The sequence below is a fragment of the Cryptotermes secundus genome, unplaced genomic scaffold (assembly GCF_002891405.2).
Source record: "Cryptotermes secundus unplaced genomic scaffold, Csec_1.0 scaffold33, whole genome shotgun sequence".
NCBI lineage: Eukaryota > Metazoa > Arthropoda > Insecta > Blattodea > Kalotermitidae > Cryptotermes > Cryptotermes secundus.
In genome coordinates, this window is record NW_019727088.1 from 148,346 (window position 1) to 164,725 (window position 16,380).

General features: G+C 42.5%; 1 protein-coding gene and 1 long non-coding RNA gene across 2 annotated transcripts in view; one reads left to right on the forward strand and one right to left on the reverse strand.

The window, feature by feature from the left end:
* The window catches only part of LOC111864273 (probable muscarinic acetylcholine receptor gar-1), a 221,882-nt gene that overhangs the window by 107,454 nt on the left and 98,048 nt on the right, over positions 1 to 16,380 (forward strand). The window lies entirely within an intron of this gene.
* LOC111864275 overlaps positions 8,535 to 16,380 on the reverse strand; it is a 66,460-nt gene continuing 58,614 nt past the window's right edge. The window contains exon 3 of the long non-coding RNA XR_004513008.1: positions 8,535 to 8,606. This is a non-coding gene — a long non-coding RNA (uncharacterized LOC111864275). The remainder of the gene's footprint in view (positions 8,607 to 16,380) is intronic.

Consider the following 16,380-nt stretch of genomic DNA (forward strand, 5'->3'; position numbering starts at 1 on the left):
CGAAAAAGGAAGGATGAAGCGAAAGGGAAAGCGAAGAATTGAGGATATCAAAGGAAGGAAGGAAGAAAGAAGGTATGAAATACAGAAAGTAAGAAATAAGGAGCCGGTCACGGTAGCCGAGCGGTCTAAGGCGTGCACTGTCTTCGCTCGCTTGGAAACCGAGATCGTGGGTTCGAATCCCGCTCAGGGCATGAATGTTTATGTGCGTTTTTCTGTGTTTGTGTATAGGTAGAAGCCTTGCGATGAGCTGATCACTCGCCCAAGGAGTCCTACCGAATGTGTAAGATCTAGAAAAACCGAAGTGAACGGAGAAGTTCATGGAGGTAGGCCTAGGTCCACTGGGGCTGTAGTGCCAAGGGGGGGGGAAGAAATAAGGAAGAACAACGATGGAATAAATGAGAAAGTAACAGAGAAAGGGAGACAAACTAAGAGAACTGAACGACCAAATGAAGAATGAAGAAAAAGAGACAAAATGGAGTTGCAGAAGAGCGAAGAAAGAAGGAACTAGAGGAAAAGATAAGTAATGAAACAGGAATAGGGACAGTAAAAGAGAATGACATGAGCTAGAAAGCGAAAAAATGTAAGAAAGGAGAAAAGAAGACTGCAGTCAATAACAATGTGTTACTGCTTCTGTTTAAAACCGGACCTCCAACGTGTGGCATGCACTGCGACCTTCTTCTAAAAATAACCGTATACAGGCAACCGATGCTAAATATACATGCAAGATAACACTTTGTGGAACAGACTGTAGGAGCGCTGGTGCGAGAAGGCTCACTCTAGCGGCTCAAATTGGAAGCTGGCCAGGTGTAGCAGAATGGCCAGCGAACTGTGTCAACACCGCACCAATCTCTTGTGGGGGCTTTGCAACATCCAGGGCGATCATACTTGCTCTGATAAAAACACACGCCTTTAAGGGTTTCAAGATTAGAACTTGTGGTGGATGCTTGAAACAGAAGAACAAGATGCATGAATATGGTGTCCACCAGCACTCTCAGAAATTGTTCATTGTGCTATAGGTATTTACTTTTTATGGTAGAGGTAAAGTTGTCTGTGTTTAACTAATTCAGCACTACAACATGAAGGCGTATGGGGGAGTGGATGTATAGATCAACATTTACCTGACCTCGGCACAAGTTAGAGGTTAGCTTCACGCCCCGGTCGCTTTACCCTCGTGGAAATGGCCCCCGATACCCATTAGATGGAGTTTGGGTGCACCCCAGAGCCGGTCTGGGCGACGTAGAGAAGAGAAAAATCTTTCACCTGCCGGGACTCGAACTTCGGCCGTCCAGACCGTAGTCAGTCACTATACCGCCTACACTATCCCAGCCCCCAAAAATATTTAACTTGAAAAGATCCTAAACATTTATCTCAAACGCTTTTGGAATTTGGTGTTCACTTAACGAAACAAAAGGACCTCCCAAAACAACTTCATCAAAATCTCTCAGCCTTGGAATTCAGGAATCCATCCACCGAGCAGAGTGGTAGGCCGTAGGGGTAGACAGGGAAACAGGATGAGAGGTTGCTGTAGCACGCAGACCCGATGCTAGGTACTCGTAATTACTCTATAATCAACGCCACCTGCTAGGCAATAGGTTACTAAAAACAACTGAACAGCATCAGAGGAACGTCGTTTTCTGTGCGGTCCATGCCGAGAGGTTATAAGTGGATACAAATCTAGAGTATAGTCAGGGGATCGAATACCTCAACCGCAACCCTGCGAGTCGTAGGAGGCGGGGAAAAGGGAAGTCTCGAATCTGAGAAAGTAAAATATGTTTGCCAGTCCCACGGGATTCGGACCCGTGAATGACTGCGATGGCAAGGACCAGCAGCAATTGTAAACGAAAGACTCGTCCTCTCGTCAGAGAGAGCGCCCCACATCAACAAAACCGCAAGTGACTGACAGTAATAGAAATCCAGTCATAAGCCCAAGTTCAGTGCTTTATTCCAAGACAGACTGGCCTACCGACCGTCGGTCTTAACGTATGACTCAGGCTCAGTCAGTTGTGAGACATTCACCAGCCAGTAATGACGTAAGCAGAGGACACTGTTAGGATCCGTTTCCAGGAAACGACTAGTGAAAACAAACTGAAAAGACTTATTATGTGCTGATAAGATCTAAAATTTTTGACGATGGTACATTAGTACAAATACTATTATTTTGAACATTATCCATCGTTGTCTCTATCTAAAAATCGTTCGGTTTATTTTATAAAACACAACATTTCGGAGGCTGGATTCTGTCTCCGTCTTCAGGTAAAAGCTATGTAGTTGGGCCCAATCGATAGAGCTACTCCCTATCTCCGGACACCCGTGCCAGCTCCAAGATGGGGCACATAAATCAAACACAGCACAAACAATATGCGAGAGGTGAGACAAAACATTAAATTATTGAAACTCCACACGTATGAGGTCTTGCACCAGAGAAGTATCTCGATATAAATCATCGCTGGAGATAAGAAATACTCCTTAAGGTACCAACACAAGAAAAACAAATTTATTCCACTCAATATACACTTGACGGCGCTGCAGTCTCTTGACTTCCGCTGTGATAACGAGGGTCCAGATTGAAGAGATGTCCAAACTGGGTTGACTGATGGGGTGATCCAGCAGACATGTGGGTTTATTCCTTGTATTTCCTCTATGTGGTGTTGGGCTCAATCTGCAAGATCTTCACTTCAATCCAACATATTCTGGGGCCTTCTTTATATGCATGTTGGACTAATTTTGATTTTTCCAGTAAAACCTGTGTCAGGTTATATTTGTGCCCAACTGAGTAGGTTTTACCTAAAGACGGAGATAGAATCCAGCCTCCGAAACGTTGTTTTGAAAAATAAGTAAGACGGGTTTTAGATAAAAACAAGATGGCGGATAACGTCTCAAAAACATAATACACGTACTTTTATTAGTATGTGCTGTAGAGAGAAGAGGGGTGCAAGAATTAGCGAGAGTGCTTTAATTACTTGTAGTTACAATCTGTAAGTAGTCAATGAATCTCATTACCAATCGAAACCCCGTCTGTAGTCACTCACACACGTTACAATATGAACTGGATTCCTACTCAGGATGAAGGTCGATGTGAGGGTTTTGTGAGTGTTGCAATGGACCTTTGGATTCCATAAAGGAAGAACAAATTGACTAGCGAGCGATTATTAACCACGTTACAAAATCTATGTTGCATGAGTTAGTTTGGTTAATTAGTTAGTTAGTGCACTAGTTAGGTAGGTAGTTACTTAGTCTGTTAATTAGTTACATGTCCAAGATATAATTTTCATGACACCGCTAAATAAATGTGTTTGATATTAAGGGCGTACACAGCATAATTACAGGGGTGTATATAAATTTATTTCGTGATCTGTCAACTTGGTAATAGTATAAATATGTTACCAAGACTCCTGTGGACTATATATCCCAGCAATACTTAACAAAGAAGAAAGCATGCACGAGATAAGTCTAGAGACCCAAAGTTCCTTTCAAGAAGCAACCCGCAATACAGTCTTACAAAATTAAATTGTGACGGGATGACGCAACCTCGACAGAGAAATCAAATCAATTGGATCAGAAGTCTAGACCCGTGTACAGGGTGAGGCAAATAAAAGGCACAAACTTTCAATCGGATTCAATAGATCAACCGCACACTTTGTAACAGATGTGTTTTATAATTTATAAGCACGAAGGAGCTCTGTTATAAGATCTACATTTTTGGTCATGTATTTCTATCTGTTGCATCTAAAAATTCTGTAACCAGTTGCGTTGCTTAATGAAGCTCAGGGCGAACGTCGTGCCAACTGGGCTCGCTTCAGATTAGTGCTCTTAACTCCGTACTCACCTCCACACGGGGGTAAACTGTAGTGCAGTTTTCTTTATTGTTAGTGGGGTGGGACTAAGTCCCTTGTACTGCGGCCACTTCTGGCCTATTGTACCAGCCCCAGATGACAGGTGAGGGTGATTGTGGGGCAATTGGTGGAATGAAGATTGGCAGGGGAAATGAAGTACTCGGAGAAAGCCTGCCCCAGCGCCACTTTGTCCACCACAAATCCCACTTGATCTGACCCCGGGCAGCCGCGGCCTCAAACTGTAGTGCAGTTGGTTGAGGCACTATGAAACAAGCCAGGAAGTGGCGGGATCAATTCCCGGTGAGGTTATTGGATATTTCAATTGACATAATCCTTTGAACTGCACAATGGCCGTGGGGTTAAATCAGCCTCTAACAGAAATGAGTATCAGGAATCTTCCAGGCCGGCCGGCGCGTAAGGCTGACAATCTCACCGCTATCTGTGAGCCAACTGTCTAGAAAATATGGGAGCCTCGATGTCTCACAACCCTATGTGCAAGACTGAAAATCGATAGAAGTAATGTGATCTTAAGAATTGCATGTAGCAGCCAGCGTAAGAGCGCTGTCTGCGGTTCAATCAGAACAGGAGAGACATCCCTTACTCAAACATGCCCTCTAGACTGCATTTCGTCGTACAATGAACAAAAAATGATCGGTTCTATTAGAGGCGGTTTGCTATGCGCACAGTACTGCTCACTTACCTATGTCGCAAAATCCAACCCCACCAAGCGATATTACTGCCTCCTTGCTCTCAAATAACAAATCTGTTAGTTACTATAGGATTCTGACGATGGTGTATAACACACTGATATACTGGGTTTCTGGACTTTATCCATCGTCCTGGTTTTTAAGATAACAAATAAACATATACTCGCTAACACTCTCGCTAATTCTTGCACCCCTCTTCTCTCTACAGCACATACTAATAAAAGTACGTGTATTATGTTTTTGAGACATTGTCCGCCAACCTGAGTTTATCTAAAAACCGTCTTATTTTTCAAAACAACGTTTCGGAGGCTGGATTCTATCTCCTTCTTTAGGTAAAACCTACTCAGTTGGGCACAAATATAACCTGGCACAGGTTTTACTGGAAAAATCAAAATTAGCCAAATATACATACCAGGAAGACCACAAAATATGTTTCCTTCACCTGAGGACGGAAACAGATCCAGTTTCCGAAACGTCGTGTTTTTATTTGTTATCTTAAAAACCAGGACGATGGATAAAGTCCAGAAACCCAATATATCAGTGAACAAATCTGTTGATTGGCCAATTAATAATTATATAGCATAGAACTTAATAAATGCCGATCACAGTGGCCGGCCGCGCTGTCTAGGACATGAACTGTCTTCGCCCGCTCAAACACTGGGATCGTGGGTTCGAATCCCACTCGAGACATGAATGTTGTGTGTGTGTTTGTGTGTAGGTAGCGGATGTGCAATGGGCTCATTCCCCGTCCAAGGAATCGTACCGGCTGTGTACAGATTAAGCAACTGAAGAAGCAGCGAAGGCCCACAAGAGCAGTAGATAGATAGATAGATAGATAGATAGACAGACAGAGAAGCACAATAGATCTTTGAATGTCGCAGTGCGGGGGACGTTTTTTATGACCCACCCCTTACATACATACATAGACAGGCCTTGAAAAATATCAAAAATAGGCCTACAAGTTCCTTAGAGACGGGACATTAAATAACTTCTGCATAAGATAAGTTAAATAAGTAATAAATAAATATTACTTAATAAAGGTGGATATTGTGTTGAAGCCTGAAGAAAATAAAGTTACTGTATATGTACATGATTCCATGGCCGACTCTGATTAACGAGTTTGCGGGTTACAGCTGAAATATGCCGGGGCTCATGATGACCGTGGATAACGTATGTTTGACAAACAGAGGCCCTACTTCGTATTTGTTGACAAAAATGTATATTATCATTACACCGACGGGTGAGGCTTCTGTAATTCTGTATTGACCGTTTCATGAATATTAAATGACTTAACTCTCCCAAGCATTTCGTGAGCCAAATGTATCCCACGACCCCTTAACTTTCCGATGCATGAAATTCACCTAAATGATATTTAAAAATTAAATTCCTTCCTAGTAGCAAACACAATGCGTCTCCATTACAATGATAAATTGGTAAATATTGTGATGTGCATACTCATTGCTAGACAACGATCCGGTAAACACAATTCCTCGGAAGGGAACACGCTCAACAATAGGACATCCACTGCTATGCAACGGTGAGGTAAACACTCTTCGTAAACAATATAGGTTGTTTTCTGTGTGGTCCGTGCAAATTGTTTATAAGACGTGTTCGGCAGTAGATAACATTACCCCCGTGTGGAGGCGGGGTCGAATACCTCCACCATGACCCTGCGAGTCGTAGGAGGCAACGAAAGGGAAGTCTCAAATCCGAGACAGTAAAATATGGTCGCGAGTCTCAAGGGACTCGAACCCGAGAAAGACTGCGCTGGCAAGGGCCAGCAGCATATATAGAAGACACACCCGTCCTCTCGTCAGAGAGGGCGCCCCACAAAAGCAAGACCGTAAATGTCAAACAGTAATAAATATCTGGTCATGAGCCCCAGATGGGGCTCGACACCAAGACTTACTGACTGACTGACCGTCAGTCGCAATGTGACTTCAGATAACATTAGGAGTAAAAGGCGAAAGATTTAAACGTATTGAAGGGAAACCAAGGTACATCCGTGTGGAGGCGGGGTCGAATACCTCCATCGTGACCCTGCGAGTCGTAGGAGGCGACAAGAAGGAAAGTCTCAAATCTTAGAGAGTAAAATATGGTCGCGAGTCCAAAGGGACTCGGACCCGAGAAAAACTGCGTTGGCGCACCGCAGAATCAAGACCGTAATTGTCCAACAGTAATAAATATCTGGTCATGAGCTCTGGATGGGACTCGACACCGAGACTTAGTGACTGACTGACCGTCAGTCGCAATGTGACTTTGACTTTGAGATAATATGAGACCGTGAGTGAGTCTGTGATTTTGAGATATAGTTGACCAAGAGTGGTTCACTTGATTAGTTTTCTGTGCGTGGTCGGTGCGGAGGCTATATAACGAGATTTCATGAATAACCAAGGCAATGTCTCTTCAGGACTCCATAGAACATTAGGTGAAATTGTTAGACGAAACATTATCGTATTTTACGTGTGTCATCAGAGCATTTGGCTGCACTTGTGTGTTCAGTGTTAAGTGCGCCATCCTCGGAAAAGTTCAAAACTTGAGGGAGATGGCGGAAGAAAACGGAGAAATATTTACTGAAAAAGTTACATACTAAAAAAAAAAAAGACAGTTTCCCATTGTAATGATGTAACCCATAAATGTATGTAAGAAATGCTTTCTGAGATATAATTATTTTATTTTGGAGACCTTTCATCCGGACATCCTGTATGAATAAGAACATAGTAAATGATCAAAATTGCATCATGAAAAAATACGAATAAATTAAATTCCTTGAATGGTCGCTATAATTCGGTTCAAAGTCTCTAATCGTCCCATCTCTTGACTTGATAATTTAAAGACTAAGATGTATACAGCTGTAATTTTATGTTGCATTGCATTAAAGGGAAACTCGGTCTTTTCACCTGAAGGAGAGGCCATAGACTGAAGGTGTCGGGGAACCGTGTGCTCAGAATTCCACGTTCTGTGCGTTACCGCGTGGTGCTGTCTTCTGAAGACGACCCTTATGGGGCAAAATATGTAAAGGCAATGAAATAAATTACCGCATGTTTATTAAGATTATTGCCAATATGAGCGTAACTTTTAAGATGCTAAATACTCGAATCAAAATGCTGCTATGAATCCACTGACAATTAAATTTATATTATTAGTTTTATGTTCATTAGACCTATTGACAGGATGTGAGCTATGTAACTGGGGAGATATACTGCGCTTAATAACTATTCTCTAAAATTTATTTCGCAGTAAACATCTCTTTTATAGAGACCTACCTGAATTAATTTACTCCTATTACATCATAGTCGATAACGGTGCCATAACGGACCAATAACAAACAACTTCTTGAAGCACTGAATACTTACGTAATCCGATATGTCTGCCATGGGGAGACAGAAACCATTACCAACCCCTCGGAACATATTTGTTTTCACTCCTTGCAAGGGAATTGTTTGATATTAAGGGACAGATTGCGGTCAAAAGGACATGGGACCGTTGTAATGTTCATGACCATGTTGGTTCAGTGGATACTGTGTGAACCTCTGACTAGGCAAATTGAAGCCCGTGACTCCGTTGTGATTCTGCGGAGGGGAGGCTGTTAGTGACAATAGACTGCGAGATGAGAAGAGCCGCAATTGTGTCCAACAGAATTATGGGACTCTATTTCTGATCACCATTGAGCCCAGGCAGATATAGCTAAAGCACTACAGTTACCAGTATTTCCTACGTACTGGTAACTGGACTTCATTTCTCGGTAAGGGGTTACATTCATTTTTCTATCCAATATGTATCGTGGACTATATCCATGTGGGTTATGCGGGCAGAGCGTGAAACTGTGTACTCAACTTTTTCTAATGCGGATATGAATAATGCTAGAGACTTACTGCGCCGATCCCAGTGGCGGTGTCGTTTACGGAATGAAATATCTTCACAAGCTCAAACACTGGGATCGTGGTTTCGAATCCCACTCAAGGCATGGATGATTGTCCTCGTTTCTTCTATGTTTGTGTCGTCCTGTATGGGTAGCGGCCTTGCGACAGAGCTGATCCCCCGTCCTGGGAGTCCTACTGACAATCTGTAAGATCCATAGTACCAGATTAATTCTGATGGAAAACAGGCCAGGATTAATACGAAGTGTAGAAAACGGAGGAGAATGGTTTAGTACGGCTTTTACTGCCACGTCTTCATAGCGTGGTGCTTAGGCACATGCACAATTTCATCTTTCTCCTACCTCCTCCTTACGGGAAGGGCGCGAATTTAGTTTAATTCTTTCTTGCACTGTTTTAATTGAAAAGTTTTGAAATGTCAAATTACATTGAAGAGTGAGAGAATAACGGTTTTGAAGAAGAAAACCACTGTCTGTTTCAAGATACTACACTGGAAAGACAGATAAACGATGAACAATCTCAGTCAGTACAAACGAAATTCCGAATAAATTCTATGACCTCACCAAAACACCAGGAATCTCTTTCATAACAGAGCTCCCTCATTCAATGACGATATGCCAAGTGTGAACGTTGGCTGTTCTGATAAGAAAATGACAGAATGATTATGATTGCTGAGCTAAGTAGGACATGAGGCGAGACGGTCGTGGCCAACTTCAACGTACCACCACAGACTGAGCAAATAAAAAAAAGCTCTGTCAGAATAGCCTGTCTCTTAAAAGATATTACAAACGCTGTTCTCCAGAAATTCTGAAAAATAATTTTGATGAATTTTCAAATGGAATTACCTGCCGTTTCGAACACGAAATTGGTATTTTGATACATATCTGTTTATACGCAACGTTACTGTCTAATTGCCTTTAAACTGGAAAAGAAAATGTGCCCAGATTTTGAAGGATTTATTGATTACATATTGAAATAACCAAAGCATGCTCGATAAAAGTTTTCAGAGAGCGACCGAATGCCTTGGCTTGTTTCTGTTCCTTATTTTACAACACTGCCAGTATCTGGAACACGGCTTCTCAAGAGGAATTCCGCAGAACCCCCAACATTTGGCGAAGTGAAGATAAGCGTACCGTAAGAAAATTATGTTCACTCACTCACTCACTCACTCACTCACTCACTCATGGAACTGAGTCCTTCTTGGGAAACCGCCAACTGTGCAGCTACTCAAGATCTTCCCAGCATTTTTTGGAACCCGGAAGTTCATTACCGCGTTCACAAGAGCACTCCACTGGTCCCTGTCCTGAGTCCGATCAATCCAGTCCATACCACCTCATCTTATCCCTCTAAAAACCAATTTAACATTGTCCACCCACCTACGTCTTGGTCTTCCAAGTGGTCTCCTTCCTTCCGGCTTTCTCACCAATATCCTATATGCATTCTCCTCTCTTCCCTTCGTGCTACATGCACTGCCCACTTCATCCCCCTTGACCTGGTCACTGTAATTTTACTTAGAAAAGTGTACAAGTTACGAAGCTCCTCATTATGCAATTTTCTCCAACCTCCTGACACTTCATCTCTCTTCGGTCCAAATATTCTCTTCAGCACCCTGTTCTCAAACACCCTCAGCCTATATTGAAGAAAATTCTATTATAATATAAAGAAAGATAATTCAAATATTATATTATAAATTTCATTTACAATAATTTTTATCTCTGAGTTTTTTTAAATTATAAACTTCATTTTGAAAGGAAATTTTTTTTTCAATGCTAGTGGGGTTGGACTAAGTCCCTTGTACTGCGGCCATTTCTGGCCTATTGTACCAGCCCCAGATGATAGGTGAGGGTAATTGTGGAGCGATTTGTGGAATGAAGAGTGGCAGGGGAAACCGAAGTACTCGGAGAAAACCTGTCCCAGCGCCATTTTGTCCACCACAAATCCCACTTGACCACACCAGGGATCGAACCCGGGCCGCCGGGGTGGAAAGCCACCGATTAACCGCTTGAGCTATGGCGCGGCCTTGACAGGTGAACTTAATTTAAATCGTATTTTGCATGAATTTCAGATGTGGTAGATCGATTATCTAAGGAAAATTTCATCCTACAAAAAATATATAAATAAATTACACAACCAATAACTTTTATTTGAAACAGTACTATCCAGTGACTATCCAATGAAATACCAGGCGTATTAGTCTGCTTCGTAGCCAGTGAACACTCATCAGAATGGCTGAGTAACAAGGCACCGTCACTGCAGTAGGGCCCTGATTGCAATAATTCTCGTCAAACAACATTCTGCAGAATTCACATGGCTGATGCATAATTGAATCACTGTTTAAAATTAGCAGCATCAACAAAGTAATATGCGATTTGTTACATTTCAACGCGCTCGCCAGCGAAACTGCGCAGACAGTCTGGTGCGTTTCGAAGGTATACAGTGATATTGTACATATATCCTACATCCATACGCACACCTTGGAATTTCCAGATATTAATATCTCTGGGTCTTGTATGGAATTTCGCTAATCACACCCTCATCTCAGCAATGCTGGTTCGGTGAACGGAGGATCCTTGATGACAAGACCTCAGTACTGAGTCTGTACGCATCATGGACTTGTTAGCCGTACAATAATGCTATGCTTCCCCACAAGAAACGGAATTAAGTTACGATTCACACTGTGTCAAGATTGGAATAACGTTAGTTACTGTGTCTCAATTCACGCATAAGCAGTTCCTTGAGCTGTGCGGAGAGCAATTATGTTACTGTGCGATTACAGTAATTCTATTGGCTAATCCAATACACTGTCAGCGAGATTACCCTTTAGAAAATCTGTTTATGTAAATCATTCTAAGGACGCGTACCTGTTTATATTATAGGTACTGAAGTCTAACGGGGTCTGAAATTAAAGTTTAGCTCAGCGTTGATATGTCTGACATACAACCAACTAGCTTGAAGTGACACAAATAATACAGGCATTTATTATATATTTATTGCTTATTTAAATATTGTTTTAATAAAAAAGATAAGGGTAAATATATCCCTGCAACAGACCGTGGAGGTCCATAGAGTTGTGAGACTACCACATTTTCTAGACAACTGACTCATAGATGGCGGTGAGACTGTCAGGCTTACGCGCTGGCCGCCCTTTACCCGTAGGAAGATTTCTGGTACTACTTCCTGTTAGAGGCCGAGTCGATCCAATGGCCATAATGCGGCTGGTAGGATTCACTGTATTGAGAAAACTAACGGCCTTACCGGGAATCGAACTCGCGACCTTCCGGGTTGGCTCAATCAACTATGCCACCACGTGCCTCGGACTGTTTTAACAGCTCAAATTATGAGATGTAAGAAAATGATGATTAGTACATGATAAACTGGAGAGGATATCGAAGGAAGTGGTCGTGACCTCAGTATTTGTCTGGCGTAACTAAGGAAATTACAGAAAGATCGTTCCAAGCAGCCAGTCTCTGGGTCGATATTTGAAACATGGGCCTACCGATGCCGGCGCTCGGCTGCTTCTTTCAGTAAAAATGCGTGAAGATGGTTTACATATTTAGCGACTGATTAGCAGGTCACATTTGAAAGAAAACGTGAATTGCATAAATATACGAAAACTATATGCATTTCAGCATGAAGGTAATATTACTAATCACTAACATAAATCTAACACCAAAGCTACAGAACTGAGACACTAACTGCTTCTTTTATTGCTAGTGGGGTGGGACTAAGTCCCTTGTACTGCGGCCACTTCTGGCTTATTGTACCAGCCCCGGATGATAGGTGAGGGTGATTGTGGAGAAATTGGTGGAATGAAGATTGACAGGGGAAACCGAAGTGCTCAGAGAAAACCTGCCTCAGCGCCACTTTGTCCACCACAAATCGCACTTGACCAGATGCCGGGATCGAACCCGGGCCGCCGCGGTGGGAAGCCAGCGACTAACCGCTTGAGCTATAGCGCGGCCCCACTAACTCTTACAAAGCTCTTTCACTGTGTCGGTATAACAGAAGTCAGGAAATTTCTTTGCTGCCTAACACAGACGGTTCTGAGCGGTATAATGCATCGAAATTTGCAAGCATTATTCTCACGAGCGTTTAGGCACTGAGCGAGCATAACACGAAGACAAAGCCATCAAGAGTCTTTAGGAATCAGATTCGATGAGCTAAGGTTTCTATGATATCCGACAGCATAGCTCTGCAATATGGATACTATCTTCGAAAACTGTGCACGAAAACAAGTTAATATATTTTATTAGCGTATCACTGAAAAGAGGATGTCACATTCACATCAACTTTCAATATTTTGTTATCGCATGTTTAACTGGAAATACTGGAAACTTTCCATTTTCATTAAAAAAAGCCAGGGAATATATTGAAAATTATTAATTTGCATCCCACTGGAAGAAGAGGTGGAACAGAGAGCTATGCAAATTACTGCTACACGGATCGTAGTACGTATCCAGAAATTTCTGTCAGAAAAAAGTTTTCAATCACAGCACGTAAGAAGCTCAAAAGCAATAACGCCGTAAAGGTGCGGCAACTTCTCCGACATTACTATAACACGTGTAGCCTATATCAAAGGCGCTCCGTATTCATAAAGAAGAGCGTGATCAGAGATATTTCAAGAGACTTCTTCTGGTCAAGAAATTTGGCGCAACATATTAACGCCAAAGTTTCAATGCATTATTCACAAAAGGCCACCAGTAAATCCCACGCTGGGCTAAAGGTATCCCTTCCACAACCTCACACACACAGACACACTTCCTTATGATTCATTCCAATATTACCGCCACACATGAGATTTCCCAAGTTCCGCGTCAAATATTTTTATGCAGCTCTCATGTCTCTTTAACATTGCGTGCTACACTTCTCGCCCATCCTCCCTTATTACATTAACCTAATAATAAAAATCACAGTGTTCAAGATGTGACGCTGTATATTCTGTTGCAAATTACACGGCGTCACATTGCAGGTGACCACAATGTTTACTGCCATGAAAACGCTAATGTCGCACCATAATAATAATAATAATTTGTAAAAGCAGGTACCCTTTTCCTAATTAAATAAGCATTACACAATGTATAAGTATATGGGGAGTGGATGTATAGCTCCAAGAGTCTTCATCTCGGCACTAGATGGAAGTGAGTGGTCAGCTTCACGCCCCGGTCACTTTATCGTTAGAGACAGAATCCGTAGTACGAATTAGATAGGAGGCGTCTCAACCGTATGAAGCAGAGAAATTTTAGCCCCTGCCGGGAATAAGACCCCCACCATCCGGTTCGTAGCCGTAGCTATACCGAATGAGCGATCCATGCTTTCAATATCTCGTGAAGACTACAATTTATGAGTCCCCTCCTTTTGCAATTTCCTCTGCATCTCATTGCCCATATTTCCTGTTACGTACTAATATTCGTCTCAACATCATGTTCTCAAATATCCTCAACTTATGTTCATTCTTTGATGTAAGATACAATGTTTCACAGCCATAAGAGACGAAGATTGGAATTATATGCTATACTGTCAAGGTCTGAGGGCGTGCATGACTTATAAAACAAGTGTTGTATCGGATGTTTCGATTTATTGCACCTTATACATTCACACAGTTTGGGATTAAAAGCAATACAGCGTTATCATTATTCCACATATTTTCAAGTTCACCATTACATACGCACTACGCTTCTTACTCTTCACTGGTCTTATCCTGGCAACGGATTTTTTCACAGTCCCACTGTAACTTCAAATCTAGTATTCTTGTCACAGTCCAGTTCCTTTTTTGCTATTATTCTGCAAATGCTAATTCTGCTACGAAGCTCATATCCCTGAGAGCTGGTGCCTCGAAATCGACTCTCCACTTGACTCGACTATTCTACTTAGTTGCGTCTTCTATCTGTGTCCCTTCATAACTCCTTGGCACGGACCACACAGAAAAACAGCCTCTATTGTTAAGGAGGTGTGTTTATTGGTCCGTTGCCTACTAATGGACGTCCTTCTGTTGCATGCGTACGCTTCGCTAGAATATGTTTACCCAGCCGTCGCCTAGAAGTGTGGATACACGTCACAATACTTCAATCTTCATGTTACAAATGAATTGTAACAGAAGCACCGCGAATTCAATCTGCTCTTAACGTCTTCAAATAGATTTGTTACTCTACCCCTCAAACATCTGAACTTCATCATACATTTTAAGTAGGGCTGTAACTATATAATAATCTGGGATTGAGAAAAATATTGGGAATACAGAAAATACTGCTAGGCAACCTTCATATTATTGGCCTAGTCAATTCAGTACATTTTTCAAACCTGTCCATACTACTCAACAGACCTACTGTCCCTTCGACATTTTCGTCTCACATCTGTCGATGTCATCATTGGCACCCGTCACACTTTTTGTATAACTACGGACCCTACAAAATATATAAAACTATAATTTTGCCTGCGGTTCTGTATGGGTGTGAAACTTGGTCTTTAGCATTATGGGAGGAACATAGACTGAGGGTGTTTGAGAAGAGGATGTTGAGGAGAATATTTGGTCCGAAGAGGGATGAAGTGACAGGAGGTTGGAGAAAACTGCATAATGAGGAGCTTCATAACTTGTACTCTTCTCCAAGTATAATTAGAATGATCAAGTCAAGGAGGATGAGGTGGGCAGGGCATGTAGCACGAATGGGGGAGAAGCGGAATGCATATAGGATATTGGTGGGAAAGTCAGAAGGAAAGAGACGACAGGGAAGACCAAAATGTAGGTGGGAGAACAATATTAAAATGGATCTTAGAGAGATAGGATGGGATAGTATGGATTGCATTGATCTGGGGCAGGATAGGGACCAGTGGAGGGCTCTTGTGAACACGGTAATGAACCTTCAGGTTCCATTAAAACTGTGCAAGTATTCAATTACATCCAATACAATCATATAAGTTCTGAGCCACTTACTCCACAGCAAGGACGTTTAGGACGCGTTTTTACCGGACACGATACGCCACTGCAAGCCCTCCACCACAGGAAGATGTTCCTGGTCCTGACCGTGTCGTGTTGCAAGTGGTGGGAGAATAAATGTCGGAAAAAGCTTTTATGTGCTGGGGGATGGTGTGGGGGGGGGCAGAGCTGAAAGCAGGAGCCTTGCACTGCAATCCATTGCTTTGCTTCCACACGTGGCGTTATTTTGGAAATAGGACTTCCTTCTTGACTCTTTGCTTGTATCTTTATCTTCTAACGATGTGTTGTGAACTGCATAAACTGACACTACATAATACCATCAGGCAGTATGGTAACTGACTAATCACTCAGGTAAGGTGAAACCGACAGACATCAGGAAGAAAATACAGTCTTGGAAACCGAGCAGGGAACTCCCAATAGAGACCCACGCGTTACCATTATACCAAGCAGCCAGATGGGCTCACAGTAGCCAGGCCTTCAGAGTTCAATGATAGTAATTAAAAAGCACTTCTTTCTTTCATTCGAAGCAGCATGGCTTCGACATGTGTCACAGAATCCTTAACTAACTCCATGATGTCGGGATAATTAGGTCGGCATAGCGACGCGCTAAGGGCTGGATGTCCCGTGTTCAATTCCCGGCAGTACAAGTCTTCCTTCTACACCACAGCGTCTATACCGACTCTGGGTTCCACAGAGCCTCCTATCGAATGGGTATCGGGTGCTCTATCCCATGCGGAAAAGCGACAAGGGCGTGAAGCTGATCACTCACTTCCATTTAGTGCTGGTAAGAAAGGTAAAGTTGTTCCCGTAACAGACCACTTAAAGATCTTAACTACACGCAACTACAGCGCTACCGCTAAGTCACACAATCGGAAGTTCACTACAGCAAATACTAAGTCTTCTCAGCCTGCTGTGTCATCAGTCGTTGCCTAGTAACGGCTTCAAACGGCGGACGTTCCCTTTTTTATTTTTTTTTCTTAAATTCGCTTAGTGGGGGGTGGAGTCCAACTGCGTCCACTCGACACGGCGGC